This window comes from Topomyia yanbarensis, chromosome 1 (assembly GCF_030247195.1).
Source record: "Topomyia yanbarensis strain Yona2022 chromosome 1, ASM3024719v1, whole genome shotgun sequence".
Lineage (NCBI taxonomy): Eukaryota > Metazoa > Arthropoda > Insecta > Diptera > Culicidae > Topomyia > Topomyia yanbarensis.
In genome coordinates, this window is record NC_080670.1 from 26,071,170 (window position 1) to 26,083,616 (window position 12,447).

At 39.3% G+C, this 12,447-nt stretch overlaps 1 protein-coding gene across 16 annotated transcripts in view; it reads left to right on the plus strand.

Moving 5' to 3' along the window:
• LOC131677135 (complexin) overlaps positions 1-12,447 on the plus strand; it is a 647,935-nt gene that overhangs the window by 498,214 nt on the left and 137,274 nt on the right. The window lies entirely within an intron of this gene.

Genomic DNA, 12,447 nt, shown 5'->3' on the forward strand with positions numbered 1-12,447 from the left:
GCTGTTGTTGTACTACTACTACTACTACTACTAACTACTATATATGCATATGTGGTTGTAAGTGTGATCTTCTCTGACACATGACTGTATGCTGGTTTCTACATCTGCCTCTACTGTGCACATTGACAAACACACACACCCACTTACACGCGGCAATAACTTCCACTCAACGTACTCATACAGACAAGGTTAGCAATTGGTCATCTTGGGCGGTGACGACCATTCGACGAAATTTGGTAGAAGTTTTGAAGAGTGTAATAACATTTTTAGAACTGTAATTGATGACAAGATGACAATTTTTGCTGAAAGTGAGGCCTTCGAAGTTAATACTGTTATTATTATCAATGTCGCAAAAACTTTGCGGAAGTACAATAGATTCGGGGTATCTTAAATCCGAATCTACCCAAGTAGCATTTCTAGTTTTATAGCACACTACAAGTGTAGTCTAGGTTTAAAGAAGGGCTTCCAGAGCGTCATAAAACATTAATTGGTCGGTGTTAAGTCAGACCGGACTAAGTCGCAAACCATCAAAAAATGAGATAATGATAACACTGGATAAACAATTTCTTCAGCTACATTCGACTTTTGCCAGATTTGAAATATGTAACCATGAACAAGAATTATGGCAAAAAATAATTTCCAATTATAACGTAGAGGATGCTGCGATTCAAACTTTAAACCCGTTTTTCTCGAAATCAATATTTTGTCACTTAGTCCGATCTGACCTAACACCGACCAATTGTTACTAGGGTATATTATCTTAAAACATTCCGATAACTCAAGAGATTATTACATGAAATTTTATCTTCTCAAATTTTAACAGAGGGACAAAATCATGAACTTCTTCCGCAATGTTTAGGCATTCTTTCCACCAAATAATAACTTTCATCTGCTTATTGATGGTTGAAATTCTTTTAGCACAATAACGGAAATTTGGTACTGAGAAAACTATTATCAATAAGCTGGAACCAGCAACACTCGAATCGGGATCACAGCATTACCTCATTTCTCCATATGAACAAATCGCTTGCCAAACCGTACATTTCTTATTACATTTTCACTTCCGAATCATTAATTAATAATTTTATACTTATTATTACATTGCGTTTTCTTTTCTGAATGCGTTGCTTTCGGTGGTCGAATATTCTCCACGATATCAAGATGAATTAATCGTGCTGAAAACACCGCCCGACAGTAATGTACCTACCAGTACATTGTACATTAATACGACGTTGATTTGACATTAGCTCGATGTTGGTCCAACATTGGTTCCATGTTGGTTCCGTATTGGCCAGTTGTTGATCGCACATTGCGCAGTGGTCCAGAATGTAAATTTAGCAGGAATTTTAAAGCTTCTAATTTTAGCAATATTTAAAATTGAACTTTTTAACGGTTTGAGAAAGAGCTTGACTGTCTTCGATGAAGTTGTAGAACAGCACATTTTAGAGAAATTTGCTGAAGACATGCAAGCTCTAGCTTTTATACTTTTCATTGTACGACAAATCCAAATGTAAGTTCAAAATATGCTCAAGTAATAATTTACTCGAATTCAGCATGGTTCGTCTGCTAGAGCCTATCAAACTACCAACTATCAATTTACATATGAAGCTGGTAACATCGGGTCAAAAAGCTAATAAAATCGGAGGTAAATAAAATCGGGGGCTGATAAAATCAGGTCTTCACTGTAGCATTATCTTCAATTAGGGCACTTAACATTAAATTCCGTTGCTGTCATATGAAATAGCATGGTTTGTAGCATAGATCACCAAAAATGGCAAATACGATATTTTTTGTATCCTGCAATATTTACTTAAAGAATTGTTTATTTTTATTAAAAAGTATATACAGTGAAGACCCAATTTTATCAGCCACCGATTTTGCCTACCCCCGATTTTATCAGCTTTTTTACCCGATTTGATCAGCTTCATATAAAAATTGATTGTTGGTAGTTTGATGGGCTCTAGCAGACGAACCAAGTTGAATTCGAGTAAATCTTTTCTTGGGCATATTTTTTTTTATTTTAGAGATCAGAAATATACAAAAATAAAAATCTATTTTTTTTTAAATTCTGTCCTCTCAGACCCCCTTAAGGGAAATTTAAACTAAACAATCAGAAAGGGTTATGAGGCTATATCTATGGAATAAAAAAGAATATTTTAAGAGCTTCGGTTTCTTGAAAAGAAAAAAAAATATTTGTCCCGATTTGTCCCTGTTTTATCAGCCTAAAATTCACCAAGTGGTGATAAAAACAGGCCTTAACTGTATAACTTTCTAACGAGAAAAGCTATAGGTTCGGTATTTTGAGACAAATTGTTCTCCTTCAAAATATCTGTATAGTATATCTGTATAGTATTTCTAAAGTGATCTTAATGACGTATCAAAACTGCAAAAGTTATAAAAGAAAACCATTTTTTAAGATCCACCCTATGTTTCGGTAAATTTCTTGTACAATGAAAAGTACACGACATAGAGTTCCAGTGTCTTCTCCGAAGTTTTTTTGAAATTTTACTTTCTATAATTTTCCTGGAAACAGCGGCACTCTATCTCGAGCTATTAAAAAGTTATTTTTCTGATGTTAAAAAATTTAAAGCCACCCTACCCACTGTTTAAAATAAACGAAAAGTATTGTAGAGTGCAATATTTTATCATGAAAACGAAACTATATTTTTATATTGCTCCCAATGAAAGTAATTTAAACATATTAAAAAGAGTAAATTTATGAAAAACCTAATTTTTAAAATAACTTTTTTTCGATTATAGAGCTTTAACCTTAAGGTTGGACATTCGCCTCTTTGGGTTAGCAAAATCTCTTATTAAAAATTTCTAATCCTAAGGGCGGGACTCGAACCCAGGTGCGCTGCGTGCAAGGCAATTTACCAACACGGTTCGCCCACCCCCTTTGAAATAAATTTTTCAGTTTCCAATTGTTTTCCAACCTATTGATAATTTTTTGAAATTTTTATCAATATCGTTTACGCCATTTTGGTTGGTTAAAGTGGAAAAAGAATTGTCTTTTGTTAGCCCCAATGAGTGGTATAGTTATTCCAAAGAACCCCACTTTTGGCGCAAAAGTGCTCATAACTTCTCAGCGAAAATAGTTAGATGTGTGGTGCCATGAAACAATTTATTCGCCTTAAAGCAAACTTAAAGTTGTCTGAAGACTACTTCAGTTTTAAATCAATACCGCAAAAGAATTTGAAAACAGTTTTTCTAAGAAACACCTTTACCTTCGATTTTAAATTTGTTTTTAAATGAAAAGTATGACAGATAGAGCTTATATGTCTTCAGCAATCTTTCCCAAGTTTTGTCGTTCTACCAATTTCTCTGAAGGTCGTTTGGCTCTAGCTAGGACAATTAAAAAGTTAATAATTGGTCAAATTAGAACCGCCCTAACTGTTGTTTTAACAAAAAAGAAGGGGCTCACAAACTACAAAAACTTCTCCAAAGACTTAATTGGACTAAGTTGTATGGTATTAGTAAAATCTCAAAATTCCTGCTAAATTTGAATTCTGGACCACCGTGCATTGAACAGATGTTGACCCAACATTGGCCAAATATCAGTCCAATTCGATACATCAATGCTGCTTTATTTTGGCTGTCTTCTGTTCTAATTTTGCAGTCATACCTTCTAATTTTCTTGTGTTCCCAGCGAAAAAGCTATTTGCATTTTATGCATTTTACATTGCATATTTGGCGGTTTGTTGTTGCATTTTTGGACATTGCCGGAGTATTTGCACTTTTTAGAAGCACTTCTTCCGTTAAGGGGTTATATATGTTGAGCTTTCACGAGAGCCAAAAAACTAATGGATCTAAAACGTAAAGACTTACGTATAATAATATTTACGGGACATTGTCCTGCTAAGTATCATCTGAAAAAAATTGGCAAAAGTCAAGATGACATTTGTCGATTTTGTAACTACGAGCCTGAGAGCTCGGAACATATTCTCTGCCAGTGTGCAGTACTATTTCTATGAAAGGGAGCGATACTTCGGAAGGCATCTTATGACGCCTCACGAGATATGGCATACCTGTCCCAAACGGATCCTCAGTCGCATTAATAATGTACTACCCGTTTGGGACGACACGTGTGTGGACAAACAAACACCTCGCTTCCACCTACATTGGATTCGGGCAATTTGCAACATGTAGAGCAAACAGGGGCAGCCACAAAAGATAACCTGAATAGTGGTCGCAGTGGCAAAGTTTCCCCTAACAAAAAAAAATGTTGAGATGCGGGAAAAAAGGGAAAAGTTTGAATTTTTATAAAGGTATGTAGCCATAGTTTTATGAAATACTTGTTATACGTTTAGCGTAGTACAATGTCCAATATGCAAAATCCACTTGAGAAAATAAAAAAAATATTAATAATTGTCGAAACTATAGCAATTTTCGCAAAACGCGTTTCTTTCAAAGAGGTTTGCCGTGACTACGATTCCAGTCCAACAGCTCAACAGAAACCATCAAGCTAAAAAAATCATTAGTATATGTACCTGTGGTGTCCTTGAACGATCGATTAAAAAAATTCTTCTTGGAAACGGGGACGATTTTTTCCAAAAAAATCACTATTTTCACCTTAAAAAAATTATTAAAAAATTCATAACAAAAATATGAAAATTTTGACGAAAAAATGGAATCGTTCAAGAATACGGCAGTTAAATTACGAACAAGTCGAAAAAAAAAGTTTTGAGATCGGTTGAGAACTTTTCCGGAAATCGTAGTAACCGCAAAGACGCTTTTGGGAAACATGATTTCGAGATAATCGCGTTTAAAGTTTCAAGCAACACCTCCATAAATAAGGGAGCAAGATGAAAAACGCTATAACTTTGCGTCCACTGCTCCGATCTCTATAAAAATTTGAGGTAACATTCTTAAGAACCTGAGCTTTACGATAGAAGAATAAAAAAAATTTCGATTTTTTGGCCGACCTCAACATATATAATTTTAAAGCTTATCAGTTTGGTTTGCCATGAGATCAGACCCGTAAGTTGTAATCTCCTGGAGAATAAATATATCTTATTGATAGTCCTTCTCGAAAGCAGTTTTTGTATTCGCCATCAAAGAATCCACCCAACGGGCACTGTCTGCTAAACAGAATATGAAAGAGTATCTTATTCGTGGTATTGCGGATCGTTGTACTTCCTTGTAGATGTGATATATCTGGCCATCCAATCAGACCGATTGATTCGCTTCATCGATCACAAAGTGGATTGCTTCGTACAACCGAACACTCCTGATTTTAATAAGTTCGACCGGGACTACCGTCATACAGCTCTCGAATAGCCATTATGCGTTTCTTGCTAACACCCTCGGACGACTGTCACTGTACGTTCAGTCGCTTGCTTCTCTCAAGCCCAGAACCTGGTACCCGAGCAAATATTCATGGGTTCAAACACCACATAGCCCCTTGAAAAGACCTTGAACATGGTCCGTACCAAAATTCACAACCATCAAGACACCATAAAATGGTCTCAATAACCCATAAATACACCATTTATTTTATATGGGATTTACCGGACCATGGTGATGGTGTTTTTATGGGTTGAACCCATTTCAAACACCCATGACAAACCCCATGAGCATGGGGTATTATGGGCTTTTTGTTTGCTCGGGTAGGTTGGGCATTTTGACGATAGAATCGGCGTTCGCTCCTCGGAAGGTTCCACTGTCAATAGGAGACACACCCATCTTCTAAAAAAATATGGTCCATTTGGGAGTATGCTTCTCTATTCATGTATCTTTCGACGGCCCGTCGACTAAAATTTCATTTCAAAATAGGTGCGGGTTTTCCTTTGACGAGGTAACACGTTATCTTCTTGAGCTGCCCGCTCCGGGACAGACACTGTTTCGGGCCCCGCCGCCAACGTGGAAACTGTAGTTGCGAATGGCGAAGAAATCAGCGTCCCTGAGCAAACGACGATAAACCCATAATACCCCCATGCTAATGATCCAGATCCATTATATGGTATTTTGATAGTGTTTATAAGGGGATCAGAGGCGACGCGTCGGTACGTGCAACCTGTTCATTGAACAGGTAAGCAAAATCTGACGACCAGAATTTTCAGTTAAAATAAACAGCAGCAGCACGCAAATTAATTTGAATGAAAGTAACAATCTTCAAACCTTGAAGCTCAACAATTTGATCCGAACGATAATCTAACCTAGCATACCGAGCGGGTAAATTTCAAAACAATTCTGTCTTCCTATGACCGGTTCAACCTCAAACATGCAGGCATCTCGTACTCTCACCGCATGCTCTGGATAGAGCAGCTGCATGAGCCATGAATGCCGGCTTTTTGTATTTCCTTTTGCACCGGTTCAAGTCAAATATTGAACAAATACATTGGTGCGATATCCATATGGGCGTCAGAGTTTTGTGCAAACGAGAGCGATTTATAATTTTTGAGCGCGTGTCGCCGTACGTTCAGTCGGTCGAACGCTTGTTTTTTGGTAGCCTGAACAAATGTTGCTGTACTTGGGGCAGATTGGTTTTAGGCGCGTATGTATTCCGTTGGTTCAACGATAATAATGAACCGTATACTTTTGCTTCAAAGAAATTTTTTGCTCTTTGCATTAACATGTTGATAACTTGTCTACTGAGAGTGTAAAATGGACATAAATTCAAATCAGGGGTTGTTCGAATGATTTCCCGTTCTATTGTAATGGTGAACGGGTTGATGTTGAATATCTCATGTCTACGATATTTAACGAGAAAAATATTTTTTCTGGATTCAATGAATTGCACTAGGCACATTCAAATTTCTATCCCATTTGAAAGAATTGAGGGATTACTTTAAACCGGTAGACAAATCTTTCAATCATTGTTATACAGAACGACGATTATTTATTGGTGTGTAGAATATAAGAGTCTACATTTCAAGTTAATTCATATTATGATTTATAAGTATTCAATGAGAGTTACAAATATTCGAAGTCATTGAATAAAAATTGATCATATTCTGTCGCTTTCATTTTCAATATTCAGGGACGCACCGTAAACCACAAACGAACAAACATTTAGTGCAGGTTTTCATTCGTCTCCGATTATTGCACGAAGTGAACGTGCAGCAACGAATCAAACGTGTCAAAGTAGTTCGTGGCACAATGTAAGCAATGATAATTATTATTTTACACGCTTTACTAACATTTGAAATCATTTACCTATATAATAAGTGAATTGCATACTATTGTACGATATTCAACTGAATGAAAAACATGGATTTTTGAATGAATATTTTTTCTATTCATCACGAGTCACATCAGGTTCATTTTCAGCCGTCCAAAAAGAGCTTCGATTATTTTAACTCTGTACAATGATTTTTATACATGACTGTTTTGCTTAAATTTCAGTTCGAAAATCTTTTCAAATTTTTCGCATCTCGGATATGTTACTTTTTACTTTTTTAAGCATTCTACCAGACGATTATTTAACGATTTACCGGTGGATTTTGACAACAAATTTGTTTTACTCAGCTCTTGCGAACAGAAAAACCCGCCGACTAACATCTTTCATTGGCCCTATGATGTTGGATGGAATCGACGATTTTGTCGGACGTCGAAACCACCCGGGTAACGTCAGAAGAGATAATCGAAAAACAATCAGCTGATCTAAAAACGTCCCATGGAGTCGAATTAGTTTTAGAGATGACTGTGGCGTTTTGAGGGCCTTTATGGTATATTGAACAGGTTGACGGTGGAACGACGCGTCGCCTCTGAAGGGGATCAACCGATAGAAACATCGGTAGATTCCATGTAAATGCCATATTTCGGTGTATCAGGAATCAGAATACATTGGCTTAAATGGCACGTTCCCCGTATGTAGTCGGGGATTTGTGCCTTGCCGTGTCTTTTCATAATTTCCTGAGGAGAAGGAAAGGACAAGGGGGTGTGGGGAAGTAGAATTGGAAGGGTGGGAAAAATAACAGCACCAAAACAAAAATAAACAACAGGTAAGTTAAACTCACAAGTAGTTCAACTCGCCTGCGACTAAGTCTAAAGCTCATTACCACGTTGGACAAGAAACTTTAGAATTATAAGAGTTTCAGTCGCCCAAACATGGTGTCGTCTATGAAAGAACGGCCGAAAACTCGAAATCGGTTCCGTAGTCGAATTCACAAAGATCGAACGAAAAAGACTCAGCGCGCTGAATAGTTGCCATATGATTATTGAGTTTGCAGTGGCCGGTTAAAGCCCTGGTCAGCATGCTGCAGTGTAGCTTCAAAAAAAGTAGGCGATTTTTCGAAATCACTGGGCACGGTTGTTCTAGAAACGACTTTGTTTGGCGACACGTTTGTTGATATCTCCAATAATTGCGGTGCTCGGACGAAACCTAGGACCGTTTTTTTCTTATTCAACTTGTTGAAATTGGCAGCGCGGGATCAGGACCAACGAAGTCAATCGCTGAACCTGCCCTGGCCAATTTATTTCCAGTAATACCGGAATGTCCGGGCACCCAGACAAGGTGTTGACAATGTTTAGTTCTTCGATTTGGGTTTGGCATGTGAGCCAAGGGCCTTTATTACAGCCTGACTGACTCTCGGAGCAAAATTTTATAACTTTGCCGGACTAACTCAGTTGAAGGTCCGATTGTACCCCCCACTTAATCGCAACGATTTCTGCTTGGAATACAGTACAGTATCTACCTACTGAGTGAGATTGTTCCAATCTCATTTCACGACAGTAGACACCAGTACCAGCACGTCCCTTCATCAGAGACACGTCAGTGTAACAGACCACTTGCGTTTGTTGTTGTCTTTCCATAAAGCCAGACAACCACTCCTCGCGAGAGGGAATCTTTCCATGGAATGTCCTGTAAGGAATATTACATGTGAGTGTGAGTGTAGAGAACATCTTTTTCGTCCGTCACACAAACTCCGTCTCTGATTTTTAAGGAGTTCATCTGAAAATCTTTCGATTTCGAGAAAATTTTATTTAACCTGCTAGCCTCGTTCGGTCTAGAGACATTAGTACATAGGTTTTGCCAGCCAACCCGCTCTGCAGATCTAAGACATTTCTTATATGCACTACGAGCTGACCTGAAAGCCCTGGAATTATCGCGCTGACGCCGGTTCCAGGCTCTTCTCATATCCTTTTTCATTCTTTCAAGCTCAGTGTTCCACCACGGGGTTCCCCTAGTCGTTTTAACAGTACGAAGTGGACAAGCTTCTTCGTAGGATGCTACTATGAATGAGCTGGTCGTATCCACGACGTCATCTAAGTCGCCTAGTTGACTAATTGTTGGAACATTTCCATGAAATTTAGTCGCCAAGTTTTCCAAAAAGAGGTCCCAGTTTGTAGATTTAGGATTACGATATGTTACCACATTGAAGGTGACATCAAAATGATCGAAAAATATATATTTTTGTATGGATAGAGACGGTTAAGTTTCATTTGGAACCTGCCAATTTCCCAGCTCGTTCGAAATTCTATCAGAGCAAAGCGTTATGTCTAACACCTCCTCTTTCCCAGATCTCGCAAAAGTTGGTCGGTTTCCCATATACAGAATATGGAGATTTGTACTACTTGTGTACTTCATCAATTCAGAGCCTTTTAGATTGATGTCTGAGCTGCCCCAAATGATGTGACGAGCATTTGCATCACTGTCGATGATGAGCGGAAGCCCATTTCTGCTACATGATACAACGCTTTTGAAATCATCAGAAGGAGATGACTCATTATGCGGTAGATATGCTGAACAATGTAAATATTTTTTTGTCTACGTTACTGATCAGGGCCGGCGGAAAGCGTGGGTAGTATGGAGAGTACCATTTCAAAAAATTGAGATGCGCAACGCATGTATCTGGCACTACACACATTTGAAAACATCGATGTACCACAATGCCATTTGAATAAACGAACGTGATTTAGTGTTAATGTAATGTAAGCGTGCGCATTGCGAAAAGGGAAATAATCCTTACTAATGGACCCCTCACCCTATGCTTTCTACCCACTCGGGCGTAAAGTGTTTCTCCGGTTGTGAGCTCCGATATGAGACACGCGTCAATAGCCTTATTTGCAAGAATGCAAGCACGAGGCATTTCACGTGGGTTAGTCATGCCTGTCTTGTTGTAAGCAAAGAAGGCAGTGTTAAATAACTTTCCAAAATGGAAGTTTTCTTTATGGAAATATGGTTTTTGGACCAATGCTATGGAAGCTTTACCTCACTGCATGAGTCGAGATAAATTCATAGTTGCTGTACGTTTATGCTGGAGATTGATTCATGCTATTCTAACCATTGTTGATTAGAGAACTGTACATTTCATTTCCAACATAAATTGCACAACAACTAGAGGATAGTAAGCAAGTTGGGATGTTAACGCGGGACACGATCTTTTGATTCCCACGATTTGCGAAGAAAATAATGGTCCACTAAGATTCGCATAACACAGTAAGAGCAAAACCCAAAATGCTCCGTTCGCGACTAGACCCTCCAGTGATTAAGTTTTCGGCACGGAACTACACCTTGACTTAGTTACAGTCGCCTCCTACGACATGGATGCAGGAACCCAGTGGCTCAATTCTTGGCCGGTTACCACACGGCCTCTGGGTAAGTTCGTCCTGACACATCGAAATTTGATAATCGAAACCCAGCAAAATTTCACCGAACTACCAAATCGGCGTTCGATCCTCCGGAGGTTCCACCGTCAATAGGAGATACACCCATCATCTAATAAAAAATATGGTCGATTTGGGAGTATGCTTCCCTATTCGTGTATCTTTCGACGGCCTGCCGACTCAAGATTTAATGCAAAGTAGTGCATAAACACTGAGTATTTTCAGGCCCACCTTTTTGACCCATCTTTTGTCCAAATTCGACACAAAACTTATGACCGGAGAGCTAGAAAGTATAATAACTGTTGTGAACTTTTCCACCTGCAGAGTAGCCACAAAGTCCTAACGTTCAAGCTCCAGAAGGTTCTCACTCTGATCAGTTTAGGAAAGTATATGCCTCAATATTCTTTTCATCTTTGCCATCGATAGCCTGAAGCAGAGCTAAAAACAGCATAACCTTCACCAGTAACAACCGAGGACATAATCTCTACCCCAAAACGAGGATGTTATAAAACAAACCTATCCAATCAGACAACGACAATAGCCAACGGGGTGGTCACGAAACGGTGGCTCCACTGCGTCTCGACTGGCCCGAGTTTATGGAGAAACAGAGACACTTCCTCTGTCTTGTTCAGGACGATGATGTCATATTATTTCCCATCGCCTCCAAGGACACGCCAGAGCGAGAGTTGGTTCAGGCCACGTGCGATGACTATGTTCTGGTGAAGCCGGCGATGTATGACCTGCTCACTCCAACCCCCTCTTCTGCAGGAAACGATGTGTGTTCTCTCGAGAGTTGTTATTGCCTCCTTCATTTCATTGTGTAAATTGGATTAAGGCCGAGGCACGTTCAAAGGGGAATTTTTCGCTCGACTCTGCTTCGAGAGGGTACTCGCGATGAAGGCGCGTGTATTTAAAGTATAAGTTGTATGCTAGCATATTTTGATTTAATTCCATGAGCCGTGGTTGGTTGGGTGATGAAACAGGGAAATTTGTTGTAATGCAGAATGCAATATATCTTCTATCAACTTCGGTCGAAATCATTAATTTCAACGCATTTCGTAGGTTGTAAAACGGAGCTTTCATGACAAAAAATTGCGAGTCATCTCGGTGATTAAACCTGACTGTCTTACGAATCTGTAAAGGCTACCGACTCCTTCGTCGATATAGTAGAACACTGAAAGGTCGAACGGAAAAAAATCTATGAACTTTATGCCCTGCGTTTTTTTCTATTTGTTTCGACACCTTTTAAAAACTAATCTACGCGCATAAACTAGATTTCTATTCTATTGTAGCGAAGAATCCTTCCAAAGTGGAGCTCTGACATACGTCGACTAACTTATTAGATCAGTACCTAACCTCCTGGTACCATTTCAATTGGTGAGAACTCGTGCATGAAGTCTTCCTTGTTCCATTGCCGTACCAGGAATAATTTACCTTCCGACTGCTCGCTCATGGTATGAATTAGCCACAATTCAATTAATCAAAATTACATAAATTTCCTTATCAATTACCATAAGGCTACGAGTTGGCACAAGCGCTACCCCGCCGGCGAGCCTCAATACAGCCCCCGCCTGCCTGCCTGCGTTACGGTCGGCAGTACAGAGCCGGAAACATCACACGTTGTAAATTGCGTTAACGTTGATGGGTGGGGTTCGCTGCCGGGAACCGAGCCCTGGGAAACATCTTATCCATCTGATGCCCGCGCCCGGCCACAATCCTCGACTTTCATGCTCTCCCGAGCGCAGATGATGAAACACCATTGAAAATTCATAAACCAGGGTCTCGGGTCTGACTTCGTTCCGTTTCCTTGGCAGGGTTGCTGGTGCTGCTGCGGATAGCAATGGGGATGAAGTTCTAACGGTTTCTCACCGCCACGGAGGGGGAACACAATTTATG